Raw genomic sequence first — 7,662 nt, 5'->3', positions numbered from 1 at the left:
CTCCACTACAAGTAGCGACTCCATAACCCGGTCGGTCATCGGGCTAGAGTTGGATATATATATATATATATGTATATATATATATATATATATATATATATACATATATATATATACATATATATATATATACTTATATATATACATATATATATATATATATATATATATATATGTATATATATATATATATATTGGAGTAACGCGGCAAAATATTTTCTTTGAGGCATATTGAATTGTATGCAACAGCAAATTGAGCTCTGATGAGTTTCCGATGAAGAGTTTCAAGTCTTCTAAAGATCTCTCTAGCATGAAGAGGTAAAGAAAAAACCAAGTTGCCGATATATATATATATATATATATATATATATATATATATATACATATATATATACATATATATATATATATATATATATATATATACATATTGAAATCAACTCTCCTACTGAGATTCGAACCCTCGCCTGAGCGGCTTTCTTTTTTCAAGCCGAAGACCGTACCATCACGCTACCGTGACCCTACAAAACGGAACGACTTAGTTCACGGCCTAATCGTTCCGCCGAGGTCACTTACGTGAAGCGTGGTTTGTACTGTATTACATTATATCCTTTATGTAGGCTGGTCTTCCGACAAGTGTTTGTGTCATTATAACATTGGAAATAAACTCTCCTACTAGGATTCGAACCCTCGTCTGAGCGGCTTGCTTCTTTCAAAACGAAGACCGTACCGTCACGCAATCGAGACCCTACAAAATGGAACGTAAGTGCCCTTGGTGGAACTGTGGCAACACGCCGCATCTGCTGCAGTGTCCCCTAAATGTACATAGTTTCAAGTTTACATACATACATACATACATATACCAAGGCTTTTTCCCCCTTACAAGGGAGGTAGCCAAAAAGGGAAAGGCATACAAACACTCCCACCCATTTCATCCCTAAATACACTCCACACCCCTCCCACCCTCCCTCTCATCTGAGCACCTCCTGGATGACGGGTCATCCCTGCACCCTGCCCACCGCCCTGGGTCAGAAGCAGTGTCGCAAGACACAGCACATCCACAGCAAGGCCGCTTCATTTAATCGGCGACCCCCCCTCTCCGTCCCCCCTTGCATATAAGGAGAGGACGGGGAGAAATCCCTTCGGGCTGCGTCAAAATTTACTCACGCATACTACCCCCCCACCCCCACCCCGCCCATTCCTCCTCATGCAATCACAACATCATCCATATACAACCATTCTCCACTCACCTCTGTCTTCCGTCCTCTCCCTTCCTTCCTCAACAGACATTCCCCTCTTCCCCAAAGCCCCCTTCACCCCATCCATCCACCTCATCCTAGGACGTCCCCTCATGTTCACTCCCTCCACATCTGCCTTCCATACCTCTTTTACTAGTCTTTCTTCACTCATTCTTTCCATGTGTCCAAACCATCCTAATATTCTTTCATCAACCCTATCTCCCAAATCCTTTTTCACCCCTGTTCTCCTCCTCACCTCCTCATTTCTCACTCTATCCAGCCTAGTAACCCCCACCATACTTCTCAGACACCTCATCTCAAACACATTCAAACTCCTTCTCTCTTCTTCTCTTATGTTCCACGTTTCTGCCCCATACAGTGCTGTTGGCACAATCACTCCTTCATACAGTCTCCTCTTCGCATCCATTCCCAAATGTCTATTCCTCATTACACTCTTTAATCCACCAAGGCAAGTGTACATAAAATTATACATCTTCATCAAATCATTGTACACATCCATCATAATCAAAACATTATATTATAAGTAATTTACCACATTCATGGATTGTCATCATATAGTGGAGTCTATTTGTATATACCATCATTTGCATACTCTGTACAAAACATTAACATTTTCACCCTGTATTGTTTATGTCATGGCGGACTGCCAAATCTAATACAAGTCCCAAACAGTTACGAAGTTTGAGTTACTCCTTCCTACAACTGGGACGATTACCATCTCCTACCAAGATGAGGTAACCAACCTCATCAATTGGTAACCCCGGAGTGCTGGACTCTTAGTGCTGCCGCCACCGCCGCAGCCGCCGAGGACTACCCCCACCGCCGGCGCCACAGCACCAGCCTGCCGCCGCACCCACCGTCGCGCCACAGCACCAGCCTGCCGCCGCACCCACCGCCAGCGCAGCCGCAGCACCAGCCTGCCACCGCACGCACCACAACCGCGCCGCAGCACCAGCCTGCCGCCGCACACACCGCCAGCCGCGCCGCAGCACCAGCCTGCCGCCGTACCCACCACCGCCGTCGCCGCAGCACCAGCCTGCCGCCGTACCCACCACCGCCGTCGCCGCAGCACCAGCCTGCCACCGCAACCCCCACCACCGGCGCCGCAACACCAACCTCCGCCTGATGCCGTAGCCATCATTGACTAACGCCGGCACCGCAGCACCAACCTCGCCTGCCGCCGCAGCCATCGTCGACCAGCCGCTGCCGACACCTCAACCATCATGGACGTGGTTCCCGGCGAACACCACCCAAGGACACTCCCGTCAATTGCGCTTCCATCCCCGGACATCCAAGACTGGTTTATTTCACCAGTCACTCGGGGGGGGGGGAGTAATGTGGCAATACGCCACATCTGCTGGAGTATCCCCTAAATGTACATAGTTTCAAGTGTACATAAAATTATATATCTTCATCAAATCATTGTACACATCCATCATAATCAAAACATTATATTGTAAGTAATTTACCACATTCATGGATTGCCATCATATAGTGAAGTCTATTTGTATACCATCGTTTGCATACTCTGTACAAAACATTAACATTTTCACCCTGTATTGTTTATGTCATGGCGGACTGCCAAATCTAATACAAGTCCCAAACAGTTACGAAGTTTGAGTTACTCCTTCCTACAACTGGGACGATTACCATCTCCTACCAAGATGAGGTAACCAACCTCATCAGAACGATTAGGCCGTGAACTAAGTCGTTCCGTTTTGCAGGGTCACCGTAGCGTGAAGGTACGGTCTTCGTCTTGAGAGAGGAAAGCCGCAAAGGCGAGAGTTTGAATCCCAGTAGGAGAGTTTATTTACAAATATATATATATATATATATATATATATATATATATATATATATATATATATATATACATATGTATTCTCAAGCTTTCTAACCAGTACTCTGCCATTTAGAGGGTGGGCAAAAACCAGATTGCCAAAAAGATTCATTCATTCAACGTTTCGTCTGCAAGGAGACATCTTCAGGAAAATCTGTAACATAAAAATTACCGACATACAGAAATAAAGAACAAGGGTGTTAACCTTAACAAAAATTCACAATCATGGAAATAGACATCAATAAATCAAAATTAGACAACAATAAATCAAATCCTATCTCGATACATGGGCCGTTGGGAACCAATACTTACAAAATTAAAGGTCCAAAGAAATGACGAAGGAAATCGTCGGGTGGTGACTCATATATGCGAACCTAGCCGGCTTGGGTGGTGGAAGGGGTAGTGGGGGAAGGGGTAATGGGAGGGGTTGATGTATATGTATGTATATACATACATATATATATATATATATATATATATATATACATATATATGTATATATATACATCTATATACATATATATACATATATATATATATGTATATATATACATCTATATACATATATACTGTATATATAAATATATAAATATATATATATATGTGTGTGTGTGTGTGTGTGTGTGTGTGTGTGTGTGTGTGTGTGTGTGTGTGTGTGTGTGTGTGTGTGTGTGTGTGTGTGTGTGTGTGTGTGTGTGTGTGTGTGTGTGTGTGTGTGTGTGTGTGTGTGTGTGCGTGTGTGTGTGTGTGTGTACATGTGTTAACTATTAATATAATTATTTCATTAAGTTAGATGCTATACCATATAGTCTCCCCTCCCCCGACTAATTATTTTTACATATTTACCATCTAGCATCAGTTGAACTTAATTATCTATGGTGGTTTTATTAATGTCACACTTATCTTTCGTTTTAAAATCTTACCTTTGTCCTAACCACCCTTGATCCCTGCATCCCCCACCACCCCACTCCACCTCAGCCCCACTTCATCCTCTCATCGCACTTCTTATACGATATTGTGAGCGTTTCTTCCGTAAGGGGTTTTTCTCGTGTCAAAAAGGGACTTTCCTGTTGCCTTGGCGGATTTTCATGTTCAAGAGGGATTTTTCTTCTTCTTTCTTGGGGATATTTGCTGTCAATGTAGGCTTTTGGACTTATCGAAGGATATCAGCTGCTTCCCACAAATTTAGGATCCTTTTTTGTGATTTTTAAATCTCCGACTGGGTAAGGTGAACATTGACACTAGGATATTATTGCAACCTTTACCCTATGTACTAAGACATATTTTTATTATGTAAAATTGGTCTTGTGTAAAAATTTAAAATTAATTCAAGAGTTGTATATAGCAACACGCAAGAGATCCTTTTGAGTTATTCCCGAACTTTCTCTGTTCTTTTTGTGTCCCGTTATAGGTGCTCTTCAGATCAACTTAAACTTAGAACAAGAAGAACAACTTAAACTTAGAACAAGAATCGGACTTATCCTATCCCTACCTCCGTTCTTCTCTTTCCCCTTCCTTTTCCTGCCCTTCCCATTCTCCCTCCTCCGTATCCTCATTCTCAACTTCATCCTCCTTCTGTTAGCTGCAAATCCTCGATTAGGATTATTTGCTACAGTATATTTTAAAAACAATTTATTATAGTATTGGCTTAGGTTAGGTACCGAGCAGCCATGTAAGGACCAATAGGACTGTAGCTGTTCGTTTGTCTATGTATCTTCTTCTAATAGAGGATTACAAAGAAGGAACATGCCAACAGGAGACCTTTCGGTCAATAACTAGGTTCGATGCGAAAAAATTATGATAATGATAAATAAACAAATAAATGAAAATAATAATATAAATAATAATAAATTAAATGAATGAATAAATAAACAAATAGGCAAAGTTAAATACTTCTCAGATACCTTATCTCAAACACATTCAAACTCCTTCTCTCTTCCTCTCTTATGTTCCATGTTTCTGTCCCATAATAATAACCAAACAGACAAATAATAACAAACAAATAACATTAAACAAAAAATATAAAATAAATGGCAGGCATTACTCCATCTTGCTTAGGTGTTTATTTAACCGAATCTTAAATCTTCGAACTGAACTACATTGCATTGTCTCTGTAAGGTTCGCAAATTTGTCTCTACCCACTTCCAAACTAAATCTATTTTCTGACAGTTTGAGACCATTATTTCTTGTCAGATTCTCATTGAGTGTAAAATTTTTTGTCATTTCTGATGTTGTCACTTCCCTTTAGAATCTTAAAGACCTGTATCAAGTCACCTCTGAGTCTATTTTTTTTTAAACAGAAATATATGTCTAAGTCGATTTTTATATGATATATTCTTTACATTTGGAATCACTTTTGTGGCTCGCAGTTGTACTTTTCCCAAGGTGTCAATGTCTTTAATGAGATTCGGTAACCATACGGAAGCAATAATTTCCAAATGTGGACGAAATAACGATTTATTTAGCTTATTAATGAGAGATGGACTTTTGAAGTCAAAAGATCACGCAATCAGTCCTAGAATCTTATTTGCTTTCTCAGAGGCTGAAATACACTGCTTAGATGATTTGAGATCGTTACTGATCATTACCCTGAGATCCTTTTCACTATCCACTTTTGTTAACGAATTTTCAAATAACTTGTAATCTTTACCTATGTGCATAACCTTGCACTTACTTGTGTTAGATTTTATCAGACCCTTTTCAGACCATTGCTGTAGTTTATCTAAATCTTCTTGAATATGTAATTGATTTAAGTGACTATTTACCATTCCGCCTTCACCATCCATTCTCCTCACGTTCCCTCAGTCCTCTTTTTCCCCCTTTTTTCGTCCATTTCTCCTCCTGTCTATTCCCTTTCCCCAGGAGCTACCCCTCTTCACTCGTGCATTTCCCCCCTCATTCTATTTCCTTCCTCTCTGATCATTCCTCTCACGTTTCCTTTCTTCTTCTCTTCCTCCTCCTCTTCCTTCCTCTCCACCTTCCCTTACTCATTTGTGTGTGTGTGTGTGTGTGTGTGTGTGTGTGTGTGTGTGTGTGTGTGTGTGTGTGTGTGTGTGTGTGTGTGTGTGTGTGTGTGTGTGTGTGTGTGTGCGTGTGCGTGTGCGTGTGTGTGTGCGTGTGCGTGTGTATGTATATAACATCTTTTTCGTGTGTATGTGCGTATATATGTATATATGTATAGTATATTGGTTCCTCTGTTCAAACCTTGTTATTATTTTTCATTGCTTTCTTTGATACTTCTATGCTTCTTCGTTTCCTTTTTTTCTCTCATATGTTTCAAAATTACCCTTTTCCACCCTCTTCTCCAGACCTTTTTATTGTCTATTATATTTTCTTATCAAATATTTGATTGATTTATCTATATCTCAGAATAGTCCTCATCTTCCAATTCCTCTCCTCCTCCTCCTACTCCTCCTCCTGCTCCTCCTCCTCCTTCTTCTCCTCCTCCTCCTCTTCCTCCTCCTCCTCTTCCTCCTCCTCTTCCTCCTCCTCCTCTTCCTCCTCCTCCTCCTCTTCCTCCTCCTCCTCTTCCTCCTCTTCCTTGTCCTCTTCCTCGTCCTCCTCCTCCTAGTCTCCTTGTCCTCGTCCTTCTCCTCTTCCATGTACTCCTCCTCTTCCTCGTCCTCCTCGTCTTCTTCGCCCTCCTCTTCTTCCTCGTCCTCTTCTTCTTTGTCCTCCTCTTCTTTGTGCTCCTCTTCCTCGTCCTCCTCTTCCTCTTCTTCCGAGTCATACTTGTCCTCCTCCTCTTCCTCCTTCTCCTCCTCCTCCTCCTCTTGCTCCAAATCCTCGTCCTCTTCCTTGATCTCCTCCTCGTCCACTTCGTCGTCCTCCTCCTCGTATTCGTCTTCTTCTCCTCCTCGTCCTTCTCCTCTTCCTCGTCCTCCTTGTCTTCTTCGCCCTCCTCCTTTTCCTAGTCCTCCTCCTCGTCCTCTTCTTCCTCGTCTTCCTCTTCCTCTTCATAGTTTTTCTCTTCCTCGTCCTCCTCTTCCTCCTTATAGTCTTTCTCTTTCTCGTCCTCCTCCTTCTCTTCCTCTTCCTCTTCGTCCTTCTCTTCTTCCTACTCTTCTTCTTTGTCCTCTTCCTGGGCCTCCTCTTCCTTTCCCAATTTCTTTTCCTCCTCCTCCTCCTCCTCCTCTTCCTCCTACTCTTTTTATTCCGCGTCCTTCTCCTCCCCTTCCTCCTTACCTTTTCTTCTTTCTACGCTTCTTTTTTCATCTTCCTTCATTTCCTCCTGTTCTTGATCCTTCTCCTTTCTAAGGTAGAATACTCCCCTACTTTACTTCCTCTTTCTCCTCTTTCTTTCTCCTTATGAACTGGAATACTTTATTCGTTATTTTAAATTCCATATCCGTTTCATATACATATACACATGCTCATACACATATTCACACACACACACACACACACACACACACACACACACACACACACACACACACACACACACACACACACACACACACACACACACACACACACACAACCACACACACACAACCACACACACACACACACACACACACACACACACACACACACACACACACACACACACACACACAC

This window comes from Oratosquilla oratoria, chromosome 43 (genome assembly GCF_046742065.1).
Source record: "Oratosquilla oratoria isolate Oo_2021 chromosome 43, ASM4674206v1, whole genome shotgun sequence".
Classification (NCBI taxonomy): Eukaryota; Metazoa; Arthropoda; class Malacostraca; order Stomatopoda; family Squillidae; genus Oratosquilla; species Oratosquilla oratoria.
The sequence above is the reverse complement of the archived record's forward strand: the minus strand, read 5'-3'. Positions refer to the sequence as shown.